The sequence below is a fragment of the Lucilia sericata genome, unplaced genomic scaffold, assembly GCF_015586225.1.
Source record: "Lucilia sericata isolate MDLA Ls3-8-SP2 unplaced genomic scaffold, ASM1558622v1 Contig000007F_arrow, whole genome shotgun sequence".
Classification (NCBI taxonomy): domain Eukaryota; kingdom Metazoa; phylum Arthropoda; class Insecta; order Diptera; family Calliphoridae; genus Lucilia; species Lucilia sericata.
Window position 1 is genome coordinate 1,665,075 of NW_023994048.1, and position 27,202 is coordinate 1,692,276.

General features: G+C 27.2%; 1 protein-coding gene across 2 annotated transcripts in view; it reads right to left on the minus strand.

Moving 5' to 3' along the window:
- Window positions 1–27,202, minus strand: part of LOC119602578 (putative uncharacterized protein DDB_G0282133) — a 326,929-nt gene that overhangs the window by 284,225 nt on the left and 15,502 nt on the right. For both annotated transcript variants that reach the window (XM_037954179.1, XM_037954171.1), the window contains exon 2: window positions 14,026–14,053. The gene's annotated coding sequence lies outside the window, so the exon portion shown is untranslated. The remainder of the gene's footprint in view (window positions 1–14,025; window positions 14,054–27,202) is intronic.

The window sequence follows — 27,202 nt, forward strand, 5'->3', positions numbered from 1 at the left end:
AACAATATATTTGTCAATGACTACTACATATCGTCTAGATTACATAGAAGTAGTATAATAAGGTCTTACTAAATGTGTTATATAAATAGTTTCTAATTCATTTGTCATCTTCCCAGTGAAGGTATAGAAGATGTATACGTTTTTTCATGTGATTTACAATAACTACTTTTTCTAATTACTTCTAATCGTTCCTGGTAAGTACTTGCCTGCAATGACATCACCGTGTTAAAATAATGGCTTAAAATGCTATTGTGTAAGTAAACTTTAGCATTTTAACCCATCACATGGTAATGAAAGTTTTTACTGGGATATTATCCTTCTCAAACTTAATACGTTTAGACCCCATTATGCCCAAATTCTTATTTAGTTTATTTAACTTAACATTTTTATTTCACTCATAAATTAATCTGCTTTTAATAATGAACATGTTATAACATTTTCACTATACCTTTAAAAGGATAATATATTGATTTGTGTTTCAAGCCGTTTAATAATAATTATGATGATTTTTAGAGCTGTACTTTTAGTTTTGGAAATAAATTTACAATATTTATATTCAGTTTTATTGCTTTAAGTATACATACACAAATAGTTTAGAATATCATATAGTTAACTAAACATTCATGCTTGTTTTCATTTTAAATTTAATTAAAGAATTTGCAAACTTGTTATCTAGACAAAACTTTTAATAGTTGCTGTCAAAACACATTATTTGCAAATGTAAAAAATATGTTTTGCTGGTAGTTTATGTATGTATAATAGAATGTGTTAAAATAAATATTTTACTTTTAACCAATTTGTAAAAAAAATCCTAACGGACAGTAGAAAAACCGATACCAAAGAAAAGCAAGAAAAAACTTTGTAAAAAACTAAAAGTCTTATAGAAATTGTGCTACTAAATAAAATAAAAAATAAAACTAAAAACTTTAACAAAATTTAATTGTCAAGATCGTTTAAATAAAGTAAAGGTAACTTTTCTGTCTAAAGCAGAAAATTACTACAAAAAAGGGTTTTTCATAGAAAATTTTTAAAATAAGAAAACGTAAATAATTTCTTATAAAAAAAAAAAAAAATAATAATTAACTACTGCTTTTACCAGCAAACCAAATATATACTACAGTAAATAAGTCCTTTGTAAAGAAACCAACAAAGTTTTGAAACCCAAAAAAAAGTTTTAGTTTTTTGTCCTTTATAGTCTTTGTTTTAACATTTTATACTTTTAATTAGAATTTTTGTGGTCAGCTTTAACATTTACATAAAAACAAAATAACGAAGAAAAACTTTACATAGTAAGAAATGGTATTTTTTATTAAAACTACAATATTCTAAGACAACTTAATTGGTATAGAGTTTTCGTAAACAAAAATAGTTATATAACCTTAGCAAACTTTGATTGATTTTAATTAATATATTTAATACAATTCAATTTATACTCCTTTATAAATGTATATTTGTTTAATTTATTTTAGAATTTCAATTTATAAATAGTTTTTCTCAACTTTTTATGTCCCAAATAAACAAACAGACATACATACACATAGGCTCATAAAATCAATGTCCAGTTATTGTTTGACCGTTAGATATTCTCTCTGTTAAAATAATTTTTGTTCAAAAACTGTCAGTATATCGTTATGATAGAAATAACAAGACACCGAGAAAATGGGGATTTATTTTGTAAAACATACATATTCAATTTGTTTTAATACAATATGTATGTATATGTATTTGTTTGATATACAAATACACCTACATAAATAACTACCAAAACCCAAAAGTTTGTCATCTTACGAAATTTTATTTTGTTTTTATTATTAAATTCTTTTTCCTAAAAATACTTAGCCACAATATTTTAATAGTCAACTATACTCTTGAGTACAGTTTGTTAACTAAGTTTTATGAATAACAACAATTTCTTTAAAATTTTATGTAAAAAAAATATATAAGGCTACTTAAGTAAAGTAATAGAAAACCAGATATGTGAAACTTTTTGTGAAAGAACATGGTTGCAAAAAAAGAACTATTTTGCAAATAAACTTTCCAGGACTTTCGAATGCCGAATCTTATACATATACCCACCATCAAATCGTATACCGTAAAAGGAATGCTCCTCTGTAAACATCAGGGAGATCAGGTTTGGTAGAGATTTTGATGCATATAAAACTTAATTATGTCGATTTTCATCACTGTATTCGTATTTTTAAGTCAGTAATGAGTCATTATCTGAAGGGGAGCTTATATGGGGGGAAGGGTCAATTATGTATCGATCCCGATAAAATTTGGTATAGAGATTTTGGCTTATATATATATGTATATATATTTATGTCGAATTTTATCGCTGTACTCGTATTTTGTAGCCAGCAATGAGCGTTGAAGTCGTTTTCTGAAGGGGACCTTATATGGGGAGTAGGCTCAATTATGGAACGGTTTCCATAAAATTTGGTAGATACATTTTAGCTTATATAAAACTTATTTATGTCAAATTTCATCGCTATATTCGTATTTGTAAGCCGGTAATGAGTATTAATGTGATTTTCTGAAGGGGACTTTATATGGGGAGTAGGGTCAATTATAGACCGATCATAATAAAATTTGGTAGATAGATTTTGACGCATATAAAACTTATTTACGTCGATTTTCATCGCTATACTCATATTTTTAAAACAGTTATGATTGTTAAAGCTGTTTTTCGAAGGGCCACTTGTATGGGGGCTATGAGAAATAGTGGTCCGATATTGCCCATTTGCAAAACCAAACAAACCTTATCTATATATAGATATTTCTTATAAGAAATATTTTTGGAAAATTTTAATACTCTAGCTCTTACTTATCGTGCTTTCAACAGACAGACGTATGGACGGACATGGCTTGATCGTCTTAGAATTTAATAAGGACCCAGAATATATATACGACCAATATTTCGATGTGTTACAGACGGAATGACAAAATCAATATACCCCCCATCTTTTTTGATGGTGGATATAAAAACATCAGAAGTTTAATCTTTAATCGATAGCGGGTAAAAAGCAAAACGAAAGAATCTCAGTTTAATATTCTTCTATATATTTCTTAACTCTGAGTTTAATTCTAACTTATGTGCGCAAAATGTTTCCAACCTGAACTTTAAAGTTGTATAAAATTCATATAGAAAATATTTTTCTTCATAATTCAAATACTCTTCGATTATTACTCTTTCTTACTCATACGTTAGTATAGTATGCAAAAATTTGTTACCTAAAGTTTCCAATTAAATGAAGTAATCACTCACAAAATATAAAAACAAATCCATAGAACTAGAGCTTCATGCTGCTTTATTAAATATTACTAAACTATGCAAACTACATCCTTTCAAGTATATGACTTTTATAGATATGTATGCTTTTAGAAGAGATACATGCATACGCATGTATATGTTATACCCTACATCACATAATAATGTATAATTTACATTGTTTCTAAACAAATCCCTAATGGTATTACCAGTTTTTGTAATGATCGTGCCTCATATGAAACCAGTCTATTAATTAACTTATAAATATAACAAAAATAAACTGGCGTAGCTTGTCATATGGTCGGCTATTTCCGACTTTCTGACTAGTTATATGTAGAAGTTTATAAATAAAATATACAAGCACAAAATGAGTAAAATATTTTTGTATATTGAAAATTTTGTTCGTTAAGCTGCATTAGTAAGTTATCAAAATTATTAGAAAAAAAAGAGAAGAGTAAAACTTGAGATAAGCCTGATGAAGGTCTGTTGATATATTATATACATACATACACAAACATACAAAATAGTTTCACAAACTACTTGAAAACTTACAAAAAAGCCATATACATACAAACAAGTACTTTTTATATAAAACTTGTTTCGTTCATGTTGTATAGTTAAATCCTTTAGAATTTAATGTACTCTTGCACTCCTACATATGTATAGGTATTTATCTTAACACAAAAATGTCTATATACAAATGTATATATCGAGTTTATCTACATATCTATATGCGTGTATACTATATATAAGTTTATTCTTATAGCTTACATTAACTGTCAATGAAGACATTAATTTCCCTTTGGGAAAACTTAATACAAAAATGTTCTTTAGTACATACCAGAGTAAATGTACTAAAATTTTATTGTTGTCTAAAGCTTTTTTAAATTGCTCTTTCAACAATTTTATTTTTCTAAGATTTTATAAACATACAAAAAAGTAACATTTATTGTTTTATATAGACATTTTCATGTGTATTGGCAGAAGACATTGTATATTTGTTATTAACACGCAAATTGCATTAAGGGATTCATATACATATGAATGTAGTTGTATTATTAACAAAGAAACGTTAGTTTAATATTAAGTATACTAATTTACTAGCATACATATTGAACTTACTGTTTTAAAATTTAATTTTATTTATGTATGCTTATATAGTTTAAATATTTAGTTTTCGACATTAACAGCAATTAGATTATCAAACGTGATTTTTGTTATATTGATGCTTTGCATGAATTTTGAAAAAAATCATAATTTTGTAGATGAATTGAAAATGTTTATTTAGTCTTACTGACAACGCAATGTTGTCAACATTGCAACAATTCGTTATCGCAATCCTAAATTTTATACACATCCGTTGTCTAAAAGTTAACAAACGTGGTAAGCTCACAATCCATTGTCAATATTTCAATATTTATATTTCGTACGTATGTATATACTTGACAACGGATGTTATTGAAAATTTGGTGTCAATTTGGTACCAGGCGTGTATATTTATTTTTCTCCCTGTGTAGGAATCCGTTGTTACACGGATGGCTCTAAATTGGGGGACAAAGTGGGCCTGGGGTTCTATATTGAAGACCCAGAAACAGAATTATACCACCGTTTACCTAATCATAACATAAGCTTCCAGGCAGAAGTCCGAGCAATAACGGAATGTGCAAATTGGATTAGAATAAATATGGCGCCCACAGCCTTTAATATATTTATGGACAGGCAGAAGGCAATTAGGGAGATATTAGCTGATAGAATTAAATCTAAGGCCGCATTGGAAAGAAGAAAGCTTTAACTGAATACTCCCATATGGGTACCAGGCCATTCGGGAGTAGTCGGCAACGAAAGGGCGAATGTAATAGCTTTAGGGAAGGGAGCTCGAGGTAGTCAACCTGACAAATGCAAAACCATTCGACGCAACAAAAGTTGAATTAAAAATTATGGGTGAGAGAGACCATAAGGCCTCTTAGAATAATAAAACGGTCGGTAGAACCACAAAAATCCTATGGGGTGACCCTGATGAAAACAAGGCGAGAAATCTCCTCAAAATGAGCAAGTCTGAAATTAGTGTGTCTGAGTGGACTCACAGAATTACGAGCACATCTATGCAAAATCTATGCACATCTATAAAAAAATGCAAAGTTTCAACTCCTTAGCTCTTCTCGTTCGCACTCAATCGTGCTTTCAACAGACAGACGGACGCATATGGCTAGATCGTCTTAGAATTTAATAAGGACCCAGAATATATATATACTTTTGTGGGTCTGTAACCAATATTTCGATGTGTTACAAACGGCATGACAAAAACAATATACTCCCCATCTTTTTTCATGGTGGGTATAAAAATGAATCATGGTTCCCTGAACAATATCACATTATAACATTTAAAATTAAGCCAACTTCTGTAGCTTCAATTTTGCCTATTAAATAACAGGTTTATTAGTAAATACTATTTAATAACCCTTAATATTTAATGTATAATAGTTACTGAATAGCATAACAGGATTAGCTTCTGTAAAGCCTTGTAATTAATTTCCAATACTATATTTATAATGAACTAATTACAACTCAGTTAAGTCTTTGACACAAACATTTCTTAATTTCTATAACCTAAGGGTTCGTAATAGAAAATTTATAACAAATATCAAATTAAGTTTTTAATAAAATATGCTCTCTTCAGCTATGAATAAAAAAAAAACAATTATACTACTTATTTCTAATATTAAATTAGTAATTAATGTAACTTTTTCCCCAAAACTCAATATAAATGTATGTAAATTACAATACAATTAAACGAAATGAAATGTATTTTTATTACACTACTAAAATTATATATTTGTGAGGGCACTTACATACAGATGTATGTATGTATTTATACATATATTAAATATGCAAACATTTACTAGATATGTGTGTTTAGAAGCATGAGCAAATTAATTTCCAGCATAACATTGTAGTCCTGTATGAAAAAAGGATAATTAGCTTGGTAAGTGTGTGGGAGTGTTTTTAAGATTAAATTACCTTTATCATGTTACGTCAAATATTTTATATATTTTTCATGTTTCAAAATTAGATTAAATTATATTGGTATTTAAAATTATTAAGAAATGTTAAATTTGACAGACAAATAATTACAGAATTTTCTTGCAATTCGCAAAGTTTCAACTCACAACACGAAATCGCTATAAATTATTAATGTCAGACAAACTGTGACAGATTTCTATTAGCTCAAAAGAATATTTATAAATATTTGCTTAAACACCATAACAAAAATTGAAAATACCTAAAATAGAAAAGTTTTCCACATTTATTATTATGTTTAATAATTACCTCAAATTTGTAACACATATTGAGTTCCTGCTATATATTAATTAAATACAAATTATTTATAATTTTTTAATAAAAATAATAACATACAGGACACTCTATATATACAATAAATACATTAATACCAATACAAATTTGTTGCTCATAAAGTTTTTCTTTCACTTAAACTAATAAACTGACTTAACAACCAAACTAACTAACTAACTAACTTTTCCACTGCCTGGCTGACAGATTGACTGTCAACTGCGGCACATGTATTTTATCACCGAGCCACCTATTGGTTTATTTGTGGCAAAATATAGGTAATTACGGTATTGCCTGCAGTATACATTGTCAACGTTAGAGTTCCTCTTGCCAGTAATTTATACAATTACACTGACAACTCTTTGGGCAACAAAAATTGTTGGTAATGTAAATTAAATGTAACTACTAGCATTAAACATAAACAATAATAAATGAAAACAAAGTGAAAAAATACAAATTATTAAATAAAATATCGTTTGACATGTCAAGGCTTTATTGTGGTGTAATAATTTGTACTTAATATGTTTTATTTATTTATTTATTTATTTTTTTTTTTTTGTTACCAGTATTCCATTTAAATTAAAAGACATTATGACGACGATATAAATGGAAAACGAACATATTGCTGTTATGAAATTTAATTATATAAGGCCATCATTAAATTTAATGTTAATAAATTGAATTTTATATTTTATTAAAAAAATATCTAAAAATTATATTTTTTTGGGGGGTTATTAAAAAAATTGTTTATATAAATAGGGCGAGTTTGTTATAGGTAGGAATATTTAATGCAATAAATTTCTATTTATAGATAAATCTAGACAATAGCTTAAAATTTATGTAATTAAGATCCCAGTCGAGAAAAATTGTATTGACTTAATATACATAAATTAAAAGAGTTAATTCTTAGCTGTGATCGTCCAATAGTACTACATTTTCCTTCCCTGGTTAATAAAACATGGAATGTGTTTATGATTATCTTTTTATTTTGTCATTACGTTTGTAACACATCGAAATATTGGTTATAGACCCACAAAAGTATATATATTCTGGATCCTAAGACGATCTAGCCATGTCCGTCCGTCTGTTGAAAGCACGATAGAGCCGACCGACATTTTTTATTGATTGACCCTACCTCCTATATAAGGTCCCCTTCGAAAATGACAATAACCCATAGAATTTGCTTCCAAATGATAGTAAAGCAACGAAATTCGCCGTAAATAAGTTTTAGGGGAATTAAAATATCTCTGCCAAATTTTAAGGAGATCGGCCCTACTCCCCATACAAGGTTTCTATCAAAATTTTTTTAAAACTCATAGCTTGCTTAAAATTTTCAGTCGACATAAACAAGTTTTAGAGGAACTAAAATCTCTCTGCCATATTTTATGAGGATCGGTTCATAATAGAAAATTACTATAACGCACATAACATGCTATAAAATGATAGTAAAACAACAAAATTCGACGTAAACAAGTTCTCGGGGAACTCTGCCAAATTTTGTGGAGATCGGCCCATATATTTATAGAAACTAAAATCTCTCCGACAAATATTAAAAGGATCGATCCATAAATTATTGGTTTTAACGTTCATAACTATAACTTGCTTCAACATTAAAGAATAACAACGAAATTCGACATAAACAACTTCTTCAAAATTATAGTAAAGCAGAGAAATTCGCATAAACAAGTTTTATAGGAACATAATTCTAACTGTAAAATTTGTCGAGGGTCGGTTCAATGACATTAACGGCATTTACTGTCTAAAAAATATCAGTTGTTTTTAGAACTCTCCAAACTAAGTATATAACAATTCTATACATAACACTTTCTTTAGTAAATTAAAACAACTTAAAACTCGGTATTTCTTTAAATTTTTTTCGAATTTTCACTCATTTGTCCTCTTAAAACTTTTGTTAACTACAAAAAATTTTAAATCTTTAAAATTATTTACAGTTTTCACTTTCACACAAAATTAGTTGAGCTTTAAACGTATAAAAATATATTTTCCCTTTTATAATAGCATATTTAATGAAGCATAAATATGTTAATTGTAAATTTTACATTATAACAAACTTAATTTGCCATAAATGAAATAATTTAAATTAAAGCTATTTACACAAAAACACATTTACATTTTTAATAGGAAAATAAATAATTAAAGAAAAATTTCAAGGTTTCAAATACATATGTAAATATATACGATGTATGTATATTAGGGTCATAACTTTTATAAAAATTTTAAAACGGCTGTGTCCATTCCGCATAGAGTATAAAATTTTGGTTATAACTCTATTGTACATAATATGTACGTATGTATTTTAATAGTCTTAATTGTCTATGACGACTTAAAAATTGATTGTATTGTAAACTTAAATTCTTCTAAAAAGTCTAAATATTAAATTTATAAAAAGTTATTTTTCTAGCAACAATGATTTTCGATTTAGGCGCTTATTGCCTATGACCACAGTTATTATCTACAAATACTCATAAAAATAAATGTTTATGTCTTTAGCACAATATTTAGAAAATATAAATAGTTTGTCAAGTTTCTTTGAAAATATATAAACAATTAAAATATTTGTTAAATTAATTTAAGCAAGAAAACATAAATATAATAGAAAACTTTTCAATTACACATGTTTTACATTAAATACAAAACTTTACTTTTGAAATAAATGAACAAATTTAAGATTGAAAGTAAAGAAAAAATAAGAAATGTCACTCTATATTAATAACAATCTCAGTAAAAACAAAGACAATGAATGAAAAAAAAACTAGTAAAGCTGGCAGCATCATTAGAACAGGCAACAGCAACAAGAACATGGCTGTCATCAGTGTTGTTGCCATTAACTGTAAGAGACCATATTTAAAATCCTTCTCACTAATACCGTCACAACCCATTAACGTTAATAACTTTTTGTTTGTCTCCAACAAATTTTTTTCCGTTGTTGTTTTTTTTTTTTTTTTTTTTTTTTTTTGTTTATTTTACGTATTTTGCTTTTGTTGTTCTATTTTATTTTTTGTTAAAGCTACTGCTTGCTGTTGACTGTTTGTATGTGAGAATGCCATATATTTTTCATCTTCTTCATTCTGATATCCTTTCATCACCCTGTCAACAATTTGTATGTGTTTCTTTTGTTTTTAGTTTAAAACTGAAGCTAAAGGAATTAATTCGTTAATATTATTGCAATTAAGTCAACTTCCCTACGGGTAACGGACCTTAAATAAACGCGACAGCTTCTGGAGAGTAGCATTCGGGATATACATTATGTACAAGGGAAAGTAAGCAAACTGTAAAGGAAGCATATCCTTTCTTAATATTTGTAAATTATTTAAATTTAATCTTTTAAATATCTGTCTATATGGAGATTAGTTTTTATTCTGTTGAGTGTTTGAAGGAGAAGTTATGTCTGTAAACTCCATTGTCTATTATAAAACAGCAGTTCCATCATTGCTAGTAGCAACGGCGATAATAAATACTAGAAGTAGTGGCAGTGTGTCCACTAGAAGTGTCCGTAAAATATGCATTTTTCTTAGATGGGTCTATTTTTGTTCATTCTAAAACTGACTGATATTAAATTTTAACACAATCTGATAACAGAAACATGTGCCGGAAATCGATTGAAATATGTTTAATTACATAAAAAAATAAGTCTTCTTTGGAATTTAAAAAAATTGTGTCATTAAATTTATATTTTCTTAACATTTCGACCAAATCTTATCTTCTTCAGAAAATTGTCTATCCAATGAGGTATAAAGATTAATATCGAAGTTTGATATATCTATACAAAAAAACGAATCAAATATTCATTAAGCAGTCGTTTTTGTTACATACATATTTGGGCCTATAACTTTGTTATTTGTAACTCGATTAATGTTTTATATATATTTGATTTGGTCGAAATGTGAAGAAAATGTAATTTTAAAAACATAATTTCTAAAGAATTAAAAAACAACACATCAGCACAAACCCAATATACCCTCCCCGCTAAAATGGTGTAGGGTATAATTAATACAAATAAGTTTTAGACACTAATATATAAAATAAGACCTTTCCAAACAAAATCTATATTTTTTGGGCATCTCTAATGACCACGCAAGTCACAGACTTAAAAATATAAAAACGTTTTTTCCATGATGTTTTTTTTTATCTCACCAAATCTCTCATTTACTTGTGTGATGGGCAATGTGTACACAGTAGTAGTCTCAGTACCTCCAAGACCAACCACTTATAAGACCAACTAACAGAAGTAGCAACTTTAAATGATAGTAACTCAGTTGAACAGCAACCATTGTAGCAGCAATATTGAACGAGAAATTGCAAAAGACACAAAATTGTCAAGAGTGCATTGAATGTGATTATGATGGTCATTATTATAACGATGATTTTATTTAATGTTGATGAGTAGTGACATTTTCTATTCTCCAACCATTTGCTTTCCACTTTTGACAACAGATTTTTATTGAATTAAATTTTTGTTAAGTTCTTAATTCGCAAATAAAACTCACACTCTGACATACTTATGAACAGTTGGATATATACAAGAAAAACTAAATAATTAAAAGATTTTCAAAAGTCAGTTTTAGTACAAACAAGACAACGTTGACAATATCACAGCAACAACAAAGCGCAATAAAAAAACATTATTGTATAATTATGTACTAAGAGGAAAGTTTTCTAATTATATTCAAAATACTCGAAATAAAAAAAGAAATTATTGAATTAATTACAAATTTGTTAGAAAAAATAATAACGAACTCGTTTGAGGGGAAGAGGTAGTGTAACTAAAGCAACAAGGATTTAGTATAGTTATGCATAAAAAATCCTATACTAGGTATTGATTTAAAAGAACAAGGACACAAAAATATTAATTTACTCAATGTGTCCAGATCAATTACAATTTCATTAAAACTCAATATTTACAAAAACATTGCTCAGAAAATTCTTAGTAAAGTAAAATATCTATAAATTATAGTACATTTTATCACTATTTCTGAATTCACAGGAATTTATCTAACAACTTGGAGCTAGTTTCATTTTTTTGTAAACAATTTTGAACCATTTGTAAATTACAAACTAGTATAGCAAACCATTAACAACCTGAAAATTATAGTAGTGCCCAGGATAATTAAATAAATAAATGAATCTCTGTGATATTTAATCTCGTTTTTTTATTTCTTCTTCTTTGCTAAATAATGTCTCTCTGATGTCTTTAAAGCTCTATTGAGTATTGTTTACATTACACACTCAAACAATATTACAGTATCATAGTTGTAGTGGTAGGTTGTTTGTTTTCTGTGTTTTGTTTACACTTTTCTCTCCTACTTGCTCTGTCACACAGTCTCTGTTGTCGAGCAAGAAACCCCTTAAGAGCACTTCATTATTTGTTGACGTTGATAATCTTAAAAGATACTTGTTGTCAAGGATTTTATGGTAAAATGCCATTTGACCTCGAAGAAAACTGTAAATAACTTTTCTGTAACCACTAGCAAAATTTTGTAAAAATTTAAAAAAAAACTATATACGGAATAGAACAAACAAACTATGTTTGTATGTTTAGAAAACAAATGTCTTGTTCCCTTAAGCTGAATATTAAAATTATAGTGGATTTCTTAAGTGTTTAAAATTAATTACAGTCTACGGTTAAAACATTAGCACCTTAAAATTATTTCTAATTTTTTTTATATGGGTAATCTGGTTGGTAAAATTTGTGTTGTTTAAAATGTTTGTGGCATGAAAATATAATTACGGTTTTTTTGTTTAAATGTGCCATTTAAATATTTACGTGTTAGTAAACCATAAATATTTAAAAGGATTTTTGTTTAACTTTCTTATTTAAACTCTAAGTATGTATGTATATGTATTTACATATGTATACCACTAAATGACCCATAGCACAGCATTTTCATACTAAGTTTAATATTTTCTAGAATTTATTAATAGTCCTTTACATCAATTCCTTTCGGTTCTCTATTTTTTCTGGATATTTAATTGCTTTATGACTAACGTTATCTAAAATTAAACCACTATTTAGAATTCATATATAATATCCAATGATCTCTGGGTTACCTTTACATTATAAACAAGTAGGAATTTACAGTAGGGCATGGCCGACCATATGATACCCTACACCAGTGATTATGTTAAAAATGTTGATTATTTTAAATTCTTTATTCAGAAATATTTTAATAATTTGTTGACAAAAAAGGATTTTCTAAATGAGGAGTTATATAGGGGCAGGATACCACCATATCCTTATGAATTTCGGTAAAGGGATGCTATGCAGAATATCATCATGATATTAGTGTTCATAAGTGAATTTTGACCATCAAGTCATTTTCTGAGGGGGACTTTGTATGGGGGATAGTTTCAAATGAGGCCCGATCATTACGAAAATCAGCTGTACCATTAAGACTTATATAAAACTAAGTTTTGCCGATTTTTGAAGTGATACAAGAACATTTAACATATCAAAGTCCTATTCGGAGAGTACGGTTGTATGGCGCCTATACGAAATAATGGATAGATTTTAATTATTTGCAATTTGGATGAAAAGAAGAGTACACAGTGCAAAATTTCATCAAATTATCTTCAAAATTGCGACTTGTAGAATGCGCACAAGGTTTACATGGAAACACAGACGGACGGACAGACGGACATAGCTAAATCGACTCAGGAAGTGGTTTTTAGTCGATTGGTATACTTTAGTTGGGTGTAGGACCAATATTTTTGGATGTTACAAACATCAGCACAAACGCATAATACAGTCCCTACTATAGTGGTGTAGGGTATAAAATTTCATCTTCTTTCGGGGAAAAAATTTTGATAATTAAAATCCAAAAATTTTGGTAAATTTATTTACGTTTATACACATAAAAGTTATAAATGCCGAATTTCTTCGTAATGTTTATATGTGACTTTATAAATCATAAATCTGCCGATTTTTGCAGAGATAGTAGAATATTTAAACAAATTCCAAGAACATATTTAGCTGTGTTTCGTTTCAAAGTAAAATAATTAACCAATTTGAATCACTTAAGGCCAAAAAACCACATGTGCCAAATTTAATCAGATTATCTTGATAATTGACAACCGTATCTTACGCACAAGCTTAACATGAGCACGCAGACGGAAGGACATAGCTAAATCAACTCAGAGAGTGGTTCTTAACCTATGATCATACTTTAACTTGACTATAATGCTATTAATTTTACGTGTTACAAACTTCAGCTAATTTTTAGGCATTTACTAAATATATTGATTCATTTCTTTATCTTCATGCAAGCTGGGAATTTGCATAATTCTATTGTAACTTAATATTTGCTCTTTACTATGGCTGTGTTTGATAAATTATAAAACTTTTTAACTAATAAGACCTTTAGAAGAAGGTTCTAGTTGCAAATACTTACCACAATGTAATGTAACAGTAACTTGTTTCTGAAAAGAAAAAATAATTTATTATAGTTATATAAAAGAATTACATTTTATTTTAGTAATAATTATTACAATCAAATCTAAAATTCACAATCGGAGTTGTAGCGTTATATCGTTATATGACATGATTTTATTATAGGTTTAACATAACAATAATAAGAAACTACGACTTACAACTATACCAGGCTACGAAGCCGACTGTGAATAGTATCAATTAACCTCAATACATCTCTGTTCTCTCAATTTTAGTAAATAAATGATACATGAACCAATTCATAATAGAAAAACATACTGCTTGTAAATTTAGTTCAACCATATATTCCCCTTCAAACTCTAACACAATCCCTTGAAATGTTATATAACTTATGGCCTCTAATAGATACATTAAGTGGTTCGATTCTTGTTTGAATAGTTCGTCTTAAATATTTGCACACATATTCTAAATTAACATATTCCAAAACATATACACACCATTTAAACTCAATAGACGTATAAGAAGCAAAAATTTTATAAGATGTTTTCTTATGCATATAAATTGTATAAGTGTTAAAATGTCTAAAATCTTACAAAGCACTCTTACCCATACATACATGCTTAAATGCACAAATACATAGAGACATACATACTTACGTTTCGTCAGGCACTTAAGTTTTTCTCAACAACTGCTGGGTCTACTTTCACTATTTATTTGTTTACTTTTGTTTATATAGGCTGTGTTGGGAAAGAGGATGATGTAGCAATCCTTAAAACTTAAGTTGTCATTAACCATCCAACTTTTGTGGCCTATAGTTTAATAAAGACTTAAAGTATTAATTTTATTTGCATAAGTTGCTGTTAATTTTTAAAGGCCCCTCTATTCCTTGATGCTCTTGTGTGAAAACTTTTGGTTTTCAAAACATGAATTGTCAGCAAAGTCAAAATGGTAAATGTTAAATAATTGTGTTTATATTGTTTATGTAAATTTTGGTTGTGCGATAGAAATTTGATTTCTGTCATTGGTAACGAAACCACTTGACAAAGACTTAAAGCATTTTGATATAAATTTTATTGTCAAAGTATTATGGTTTTACTGTCAATTTTTTTTATAATGTTATGATATGGAATATTTTTGGGGAGTGAAATTAAGGTATAAGAAGTCAAAGAGTAGCATTTGAGGGGTTTTTAAGAGTAATAACAAATCGTATAAGGAGTTAAATACAATTTGACTACTTAATGCTTCAACATACAAGTTGACTTAAGGGAGAATCCTATTGAACTTGACTAAAATCTATGAAAGATTTTACATATTATTGGTGAAAAGTTAGTTAAAAATGAAATTTATCTTCCATTACCTTGTTCCGATACATTTAAGCAATTTGTCGATGAAAAACGAATTTTCTGAAAGAGGCCTTATATGCGGGCTAGGGGCAAAGTGGACCAAGCCCGATAAACTTTAGTGAATATATTTATATAATATTTATTTGCTGAATTTCATCGCAATATTTGTGTTTATAAGCTAATTTTGGACATTCAAGTAATATTCTAAAGGGGACTTTGTAAGGCTTAGTTGTGTCGCTTTTTATCGATATACAGCTATATTTAACATAATTATGAGCTCAGAAGCCCTTTTCGGGGGTTCTGCTGTATGGGGCTAGGTGAAATAATGTTCCTATTTTAACCATTTGAAACAGGATTTGTCTTTGGACCAAAAAAGGCGTGTGTGTTTATCCAATTATCTTGAATATTGCGGCTTGTACCTTGCGCACAAGGTTTACATGGACAGCCAGACGGACGGACATAGCATAATCAACTCAGAAGACAATTCTAAGCCGATTGGAATACTTTAAGGTGGGTAAAGGACGAATAATTTTGTATGTTACAAACATCAGCACAAACCCAATATACCCTCCCCACTAAAGTGGTGTAGGGTATACATAATTACAATACATACAACTAATTAAAATAACGATAAAACTTTGATTTTATTGCTCTTTTCTTTCTCGTACAATTGTGACATTAATTTCTTTATGACTGACGATAACACACGTTTATTTAATAATAAAGACATTCCTATTGTTTATTTACTTAATAAAATAATAAATATGTTTCAATTATATATACATCTACTTCTATAAACATACAAATAAATATTATCACACCAAAAATGAAACGCAAAAGACAATAATGAGTTTGAACAGTAATATGGGAAATAAATGAACTGAAATTTTATATACTGACATTTTTACATGTATATTCTTCCTTATATACATACATATGTATATGTACATGTAAATAGGTTTGTTTGTAAACCAAAACTTTTGTATTATTTAGGAATTTCCCATTCGTAAAGTTTATTTGTAAACAACGATGGCATTTGTTGATTTGACATTCAATATTAATACATTAATAAAAAACACAAAAAATATATTCGTTTTATATTTTTTTGTTATACGATTTCTTTGCTTTGATAACAATATGATTTTGTTTTTTTATGCTAAAGTTCTTAAATAATATCACACGCAGACAATCAATTCAATTTATTTATAGAAGTGTTTATTGGTTCCTAGGTCTGTTAGTTTCTTGTTTAAAAAAATAAATATCATGGAAAAATGTTTAATACTTTTTTGAACTATGTTAGAGTCATTGACACTTTTAGTGTGATTTGAAATGACTGTGAAGTGAACCTGGGCAACCTTTATGTTTATTAATGAAAAGCGATGAAATTTTGTTTCAATATATTAGCAACAGTTTGCTATGTTTATTTTGAAAATTTTATTGTAAAATTTGCAAATTATATAGACACTTGAATAAATATCGTTTATTAAGACAAGTATCGATACTACTACCACTGGCCTAAGAGTTTTTATAACAAATGTACTTATATGTTTTTATGGGCCCCAAAGATTAGGGACCTCGGTGTCATTTTTACAAAAAAGTCATTATATCAGGCTTATATCTTGCAAGTTGCACTGTTTTTATTGATGACAGCTGTACGTATACGTGTTAATCATTTATCGATATTACAAATATTAAGTATACGCATATTTTAGTGAAGCACTTGAAATATTTTCTTAACATGTAAAAAATCTAATTTTTTCAACATTTTTGAGATTTTCATCTGGAAGATGAATCGAAATCTTGAAGAGACCAAGAATAAGTCATCTAGTGCCATACTGAACCTTTCGTATATGTATTATTAGTTTATGGTATCATATGATCGGAATGCATAACTATATTTTTTCACTTTTTTAGTATCAAATGTTAGCCTTTTTAGCCCTATTATTCAAATGTTTTAGCCTTTTATCGAATTTTTTGAAGTCCGATTTGGTCTTTTTTAATGAAGCTTCTGACAATACTGCTCATTTCAAATATAATTGAGTTATTTTAATAATGTAGGGATATTTCAATAAAGGAAAGATTAGCTCTACTCTCTCAGAAAGTGATTTTAAATTAATTGATAACGTTCAAGGTAACTGATGAATATATAAAAAATGTTTATATATAACACTAGATTTTAATACCTTGTTGTACAATAATGTAAAGGTTATTATATATTTTTATTAAAAATATATAATAACCTTTACATAATAGTACAACAAGGTATTAAAATCTAGTGTTATATATAAAATTCCTAAAATAAATAAAAGAAAAATAATAAATAACATTTTTACTATTACCAACTATAATAAAATCAAAAAATTAACACACTATTTTTATGACCAATCATACTATCAATAAAATTCTATAATTCTTTATTCGCCAAACAAAAACAACAAACTAAATTTATTGTCAACATTTACTCCCTTCAAACACTGTTCACTTTAACGTGTGTACATTGCGTGCCAGCAAGTCATTATCAGTGTGCAACAAACATAAATAATCTGTATTGCAATCACTTTTAAATATCACACTATACTAAATACTGGTTAAAAGAAATCATAATAAAATCTAACACTTTTTTTACTTTTTGTGTTATTCTTAATAAAATTCGGATTAAAACCAAATTAATGTTTTACAAAGAGAAAACAATAATAAAAACAAAGTAACAACAACGACAACATCAAAAGAATTTTTTATACCTCCCTTAGTCCTTTTAAATTTTCTATTGAATAATAATTTCCAAAAAACAACCACCACTTAAGATATGCCCGTAAAAGAAAAGAAAGGGAAGGGAAGGGGAGACTGACTTGATTGTGTTTTAATTTTAACTGTAGAATTTTATTAATGTTTTATAATTTAGTTTCATTTATTATCATATTTATGTTAGTATGGCTGTGGTAGCTACTGGGATTACATTCAAAATTGTTATCAAATTTGTTAAGAACTTTCGACGCTACTTATCCCATAACCGTTTTTCCTTATAGCTGTGGACTTGTTTTGACCTTCGCTAAGTATATTTTTATTATTAATGTTGAACGTACAAGTGTTTGTTGCTGCTGTTGCTGCTGTCTAAACTCAATTTGTAATTTGATGTCGTTCAATATTTGTGTTCTGTTAACCCTTCTATATATAAGGGTGGTTAATATATTAAATTTGTCATTGTATATGCAACATTATTGGATGAGACAAAGGTTTTTGTTTTACACTTTTTTAATGGTGTTTCTAAGTATTATAAGTTTTCTAGGTTGACAAGTTTCTAATAGTTTTATATCAAATATTTTGGGAGTTTTTAATTTGGGAGTAAGTTTATATTTTAGAAGAATATCAAATTCGTTAAATTTAGGCAAAAGTATAAAAATAGAAATTTGGTTTTATATTTCTTTAAATATTAAGGGGTGTTACAGTTTAAATTTTTGATTAGTTCAAAATGTGTGAATGTTTAATGCCCTTGCATTTGAGATAAGTCCTTCCATAAAGAAATAGCTTTTAACTGTAAAACCTTATTTAAAAGAAATTCAATCTAAATTGTAATGCATTTTATATATTTATATTTTTCGTAAACTGTTTTAATTTGGTTTGACATTGTTTTAAGATGTTTACAAATATTGTAATTGAACAGAATTTCAAAAGGGGTTTCATGAAACAAGTCGAATAAAGTTATCCACTTGCACAAATGGCAACTTAATCGTTTAAATGAAAACCCTTATTGTATTTTATAATTAAGATACACTTATAAATTGCAGTCCATGAACTATAGAAACCACTTTAAAGATTAAAAGACATTCGAAGGCAATTTAACGAACTGCAACCAGTTTTAGTTATGCCCACAAAGAATCCTTAAAACAAAAACATTTATAAATTCACTCACATACTTACATACAGCTGACGAATTTTCAATTTTATCATTTTCTCGATTTGACACTTTTTTACAATGTTTTAATGGAGTTCTCAATAATCATAGGTTCATTCCTAAACCTTGAGGTTTTCCTTAAAAAGATAGTTCAAAAAAAGTAATATACATATGTACACGTTTACCTAAAAGTATGCTTTCATTTGATATATACAAAATTTAGTTTGAAATAAAACTTTAGCAGAATCAATAAACTCAAGTTTTATTCTCCCGAAATTAAAAAGGAAATTGTCATGTATGGACAATTTGAGATTTTAATTTTCTTTAATATTTTGGAGTAGATATTTAATATTTGGAGATAAAATGTTAAGGTACATATTTTAAATAAAAATCGTTGATATCAAATGAACTTGATATACACTACTCAAATCTCAGAAAGTACTCCAATGTATTTATACATATTTGCCTAAAAGTATGATAAAAAAATAGGTTTTTGTCAATTTATTGTTGTATAAAGCATTAGGTTAAGATATCTCGAAGAAGAAATGGACTTTCAGATGACATACAACATTTTATAAATAAAGTTGTCATGGCGCTGTTCTAAGGTGGCGTGTCATAATGTCCATGACACACCATAAAGGGACATGACAAATGTCATAATGTCCATGGCCTTTTTGACACTTTTAAAACAGAAATGTATTGCAAAATTTGTTTAGAATTTAAGAAAGGGACACTCTTATCCCGAAAAGAATTGCTCCTAAATATGGTGTATGTTCAATTTGGATCCCTTTTAAAAAGTGTTCTGGATAGACGGCCTTTGGCCGGGTACAGGAGATTTAAACTCTGGGGTATTTTCAATACCGGCTTCGCTAAATTAAGCATTTTTTTGATAAATGAACTCTTTGAAACCCATGGACTTTATGACATATTGCTAATGGACATTGTGACACTTTTGAAATTGTCATAACGTCTATGGACATTATGGCACGCCACCTGTTATAATGTGTCAAAAAGGAACATTCTGTTTTTTTAATGTTGACCAGAAAAGTATCTTTGGCCTCTGGGTTAAACATTTTTCGGGCTGGATTATTTGCTTATTTTTAAAAATTACAGACCTTATATTCTTAACCGCTAGTTATATAAATTATAAATGAAGCAACTATTAAACAATTTTCATTATATTGAAAGAAAATATTTTTTTTATATTTTGTAACCCTTTTCTGAGAATGTCAAATACACCTGCTGAAGAAAACATGACTGTTAGATACACATATTGGGAAGGCCATTGTATTTTTGTAGTATTTGAGTAGATAATCTCTAATGTGTAAACTATTAAAAGAACCCCTTGCTTAAGAAACAGTATCAAAGTATCAAACATAATATCTTATATTTTAGCGTCTAAATAGTTTTTACCTCAAAAGAATTGTTATCAAAATCAAATAGTTACCAAATGATTCTTTGCATAAATTTATCATTATTTCCAACTAGTTGCCTTGGCATAATGTTTTCAAATTAGGGTACTTTATATTCGTGTTTAATCAACGAGCGCCTAAAAGATACATTTTCCTCAATTGCTTGTTTATCTTTTCGCTGTTTTTAGGTTTAAGTACACGGATTAATTAGCCAAAGATTTATGTTAAATTATATGAAGAGAAATTGCCAGCCAACAGTGGAACGAGCATACAATTGTTTGGTTTTGTTTCGTTAAGACTTTGCGGTTAAAATGATAAAACTCAAATTAAATACGCATTTAATTAAAATTAATAACAATGTACATACAGTGTACATTGCGTACAACATAAATTTACCCTTCTGCTTAAAAGTTTCAAATGGCAAGATATTTTAGACAGATTTCAAATAAGGATTAATGGGAAAATAAATTTAAAAGAATTCCTAAAATTAAATCATAACTTTGATATTTTGCAGAGCATTAAAAGAGATTTATTTATGTTTTTCGTTCAAATATAAAGAAATAGAGTTAAATATTTAAATTTAAGTAATTTTAGGAAAATGTTAAAGGTCATATAATTATATTATTTCAAGGATATGTGATTGTTTAGAGACTTAATAAATTCACTGCAATTGTTTTATTCCCATATGTAAATACTAACTAATACAAGTACACACATATATACTTACTCATACATATTTTAAGTTTTTAGCTTAATTTTATATTTTAACAGACTTTGTTCTTTTGACAGCCTTTCTTTGGTATTTTACGATATAAAAGAATATAACAAATTAGGCCACAAAATATATATTTTTTTTAATGACAACATGCCAGACTAAAAACAAATTTGTTATTTTCATGTCAGTGTCAAATATTTGTTAACTGTCTGCAATTCTTTAAAGATTTATTCTTACTTTGTGGTGATTTCTTATACAAATATGATTAAAAGGGAACTAGCATGTATTAAAATGTGTGTTTGGAAAAATTTTGACTAGGTAAAGTATTATATAATATTATTAAGGTGCGCCCAAATTGTAAAATTTTCAACTAACATTCAAGTTTCAACTTGGTCCAAGTTTTTGCTCTTAATTGCGTAAAAGATAGAAGAAATGTTCATTGAATCATACTGTTTATTGGATTTGTATTTACACACCATGATAATATATTATGTTGATACTGACCTCCGGTAGGTTAGTGGTTATTGTTCTAGTCTGGTAGGCTGGAGATTGTGGGTTCGATTCACACCTGAGGCATTTGTGTATGTATATATGTTGTACATCCTCATTTCAAACTAACTAATTATATATATTCTGGATCTGTCTGTCTGTCTGTCTATCTGTCTGTTTGTCTGTTTGTCTGTTTGTCTGTCTGTCTGTCTGTCTGTCTGTCTGTCTGTCTGTCTGTCTGTCTATCTGTCTATCTATCTATCTGTGTGTCTATCTGTCTGTCTATCTGTCTGTCTATCTTTCTGTCTGCCTATCGTCTGCATAGTATTCAATCAAAAACATGATACTTAGAAAGAATAGAGTAATGACTTACAAAAAAACTTTATATAATTCTCTTAAATATTGGAATTGTTTGCTTAATTTTATTTCTTATGCCTTATTGTATTTAATAATTGCTTCATTAACTTAGATGGTAAAAAATTCATAAAATTTAATTACAATTTTAATAATAACAAGAATTTCCGCTAATTTATAAAAATATATATATAAATGATTATTGACAATAATTTTTAACAAGTATTTTAATGATAACATGTTATTTTCTACAACTCTCAATTATTTTCGCTTTAAAAATATTGAAACATAAATTGTCAGCAGTTATTAGAGCATAAATATTTTAAATGTATATTCATAAATTTTTTTATATGTTTTTCAAAATTTTTATTAAAATATTTAATGAACCATCAAAATACTATGTAGCCATATTGTGTTATTTACTGCTTTTTGCATAATTTTTTTTTTATATTTTTTAACTAAAAAAAATATATACAAAAGTTAAATATAAAATGCTATCAATTGTTTACACATGCTTAATTTATAACAATACCAATATATGATTGACAATTTTATTTCATTTCAATTTGTTTATTTATTTTATTTTTCTTACATAAGTACTACTGTATACATATTATATGTATTTGTGTGTGTGTTTTTTTCTTTTTTTTGTAATAAGTTAAGCTTGAAAAAATGCTAAATAAATACAAATAAAAACAGAAAATTAAGGAAATGAAAAATAAACTAATACATATAAATGCTCAATGAGCAATGATATTAAATACTTGTTTAAATATAATATTAATGGTGAGGGGCATATATTTTAATTTTTTTGGTTTATTTATGTTATAAATTTTTAAATATGTACATACTATATCAAGGTTTTTCACTAATTGTGGTTTGAATACTTTTTAGAAATTTATTAAAAAATTTAAACAAATACATTTTAGTTTAAAACATAAAAAATATATACAAATATATACAAAATCTTCACAAATTTAATAAACACCCTTGCATTGAAACTATTATAAAAAATTTAACCTTATTTAAGTGTTACTATAACACTTTCAAATTGGGGTAACACGGTTTAAATACTCTGAACAAACAAATTTTTGGCAGAAAACCCTAACACTTTTCCCCCATAATTTATAAACAAATATTAAAAAATATTTTGCATAACTTTATTCAAATAAAAATACAGAATAAACATTAGACATCAAAACTAAGTCTACAACGAATTACTAATACTTTACTTGCCAAATAGGAGTATATTGTTGAAAAGTATCTGAATATTAAAATCGTCGAAGTTATCTTAAATAGTTAAGTATATCTACTATAAACCCTTAACAAAGGACTCTAATTTTATATACATACCTAGTTATTATTATGTATGTAATATACATATGTATGTATGTTACTTTTAGAGTAAAAAATCTAATATATGCCTTTTTATCATTTGGTATGTTTAAAAATATAAAAACAAATTTTTTATATAACAAAATAAATTATAAAATATTTTGCATAAAGGCACAGTAGCAAAAAATATAATATGGGACAACCGCATGCAGATTCACTACTCTTTATTTTTTTTCAGTTAGTATGTATGTATATTAGGTTAGCCCCTTGGAATGGAATCAAAAAAATGCACACGAGGTTTCAATCATGTATGTCACTATTTTATAAGAATCATCTAAAAATCGCTATAATAATTTATAAACCAATATGTAAGCTTTGCCTTCTACGAAGGTGCTGAACAGGGATTTGTAAAATCAATAACCTGTGATCTTGGTTGCACTTAAGCATACAATGCTATATTTTTTTCACTATAAGTGAAGATACTTTCATTACCATGTAAGGTGTTAAAATGCTAAATATTAACTTTCACAATAGCATTTTAAGTCATTATTTTAACATTGTGATATCTTATGGGTGCAAACGATTACAAGTAATTAGAAAAAGTAGTCATTGCAAGTCGCATGAAAAAAGGTATACAGCTTCTAAATATATGTTCACTGGCAAGATGACTACTCAATTAGAAAGTATTTGTATCACATATTATTAGTAAGACCTTATTAGACTACTTCTCTGTAATCCTGACGATATGTAGTAGTCCTTAAAAAGTAATTACAATTGAAACCCATTACCCAGTTTTTGCTGGGTAGTTATGATAAATGTGGCCCCGGTAGGTGGTGGGTTCGACTGCCGCCTGAGGATTTGAAGTATATATGTATATCTTGCTTTCAAACTAACTAACTAACTAACTAACTAACTACTAACTACTAACTAACTAACTAACTAACTAACTAACTAACTAACTAACTAACTAACTAACTAACTAACTAACTAACTAACTAACTAACTACTAACTAACTAACTAACTAACTAACTAACTAACTAACTACTAACTAACTAACTAACTAACTAACTAACAAACTACTAACTAACTAACTAACTAACTAACTAACTAACTAACTAACTAACTACTAACTAACTAACTAACTAACTAACTAACTAACTAACTAACTAACTAACTAACTAACTAACTAACTAACTAACTAACTAACTAACTAACTAACTAACTAACTAACTAACTAACTAACTAACTAACTAACTAACTAACTAACTAACTAACTAACTACTAACTAACTAACTAACTAACTAACTAACTAACTAACTAACTAACTAACTAACTAACTAACTAACTACTAACTAACTAACTAACTAACTAACTAACTAACTAACTAACTAACTAACTAACTAACTAACTAACTAACTACTAACTAACTAACTAACTAACTAACTAACTACTAACTAACTAACTAACTACTAACTAACTAACTAACTAACTAACTAACTAACTAACTAACTAACTAACTAACTAACTAACTAACTAACTAACTACTAACTAACTACTAACTAACTAACTAACTAACTAACTAACTAACTAACTAACTAACTAACTAACTAACTAACTAACTAACTAACTAACTAACTAACTAACTAACTACTAACTAACTACTAACTAACTAACTAACTAACTAACTAACTAACTAACTAACTAACTAACTAACTAACTAACTAACTACTAACTAACTAACTAACTAACTAACTAACTAACTAACTAACTAACTAACTAACTAACTAACTAACTAACTAACTAACTAACTAACTAACTAACTAACTCACTAACTTACTAACTAACTATGATAAGTAATTATGAAATCACAAAATCACAAAATTTTTTCTTAAAAAATCTGCACTACATTAATATCCAATGTACCAGTTTTTACATTTTATTTACATTTTTTAATTTCATATGTTAAAAAAATGAAAACAATTATTACAATACCACAACCAGGTCAAATTTAAACAAAAGAAAATAAAAACATAAAAATTTACTCACATAACAAACTTGGTATATCAAAGGAAAAACATAGAAAACAATTTTTAAATAAACAAAATACACAAAAATAATATAAAAATTTTTTTCTGGTTTCTGCATCATGGTAGTTGCCGGAAACAGTAATACAAAAATATGAAATAAAAAAAAAAATAATAGTAGCATTTTTTAAAAATGTTTATTTATCATATTTAAATTGTTTGACAAATGTTGACTCTAGGGAGAAAAATGCTACTGACAAAACTTTGCTTATTTAAAATTGTAAAAAAAAAAAATGTTATGAAAACATGTAGCAGTTTTCCTACTATTTAATGCATTATAAGATGTTTTTTTATTTTAATTTTTAATTTAGAATCTTATTTGCTGTCAATTGCTTATTAGACGCTTTCTTACATATCTTTTAAAACAGCAAAGCAAAGCCTATACTTACAGCAGTAAGTAATGGCATCCATGGCATAAAGGGAATCAGTTTTGACGGATATTAAAAAATAATTAGAGATTTTTTTTAAGAAACTAAAGTTTTCGCACAATACACTATTATTTATTCATAAAGCGTCTCTCTCATTTTGTATAAGTAAGAATTTGATTTCATTTTAATAAATGCTTTCACATGTAATTATTTTAAATATATTCTAAACAGTTATAACAGTTTTAATAATTGTTTTTAATTTTCTTTCCACCGTTTGCGCTTTAAAACATTTTCCCCAGAAATTTATAAATTGAAATAATTAGAACCTAATATTTAAATTTTTTTTCTATTATACAACATACATACATATACATATGTATGTATGTATGTATATATAAAATAAAATCAATAACCTGATGACACCCACTACATTGTGTGTTTAGTAACTATTTTTAAAACAAAGCAAAATAATATACAAAAAGAAAAACAAAGCCAATACAGTGTTTGTTTGTTTGTTTATGTATGTATGTGTTAAATTGTATATGTATACAATGTTTACATTTTTAACAAGCCTTTTACATTTTATAGAAACACATCCTGTATACATTGTTTTATATACACCTCCTTTTATAGGAAATAAAAACATTTTTTAAGCTTTTGTCACATGTAAAGAAAAATACTGTAAACCAGCACTTTGAAAAAAATATGGGCGTTTTTTTTTAATTTTGTTCGAAACAAGTCTCAAACAACCATTGATGATGAAGCTATAAAAAATGTTCTTATTGCGTCTTTAAATTTTTATTAAAAATTTGACCTAATTGTAATGATTATTTCAGGTTTAAGAGAAAGTATTTATTTTGTTTTCTAGTTTTTTAAATATTTGTTATTAAAATTATTGTAATGTTATTTCTTAGAATTTTTTTAAACATTATTGTCCAATAATTTGTTTAAGTGTATAAATACTTAGCAACAACAACAAAACATTATCGGCAAATAGCAAACAACGCAAGCAACAAAGCCAAAGTGTTGCTGTTGTTGGTGTATTTAAGTAGGTGTATAAGTATGTATGTGTATGAAATTGTAAGTGTGTTGTTAGTAAACTTTTTTGCAATGATATTCTATTGTAAAATTATAAAAATAAAAGCTTAGATATACAAAAAATGAATATGTATACGTAAAAAGTTT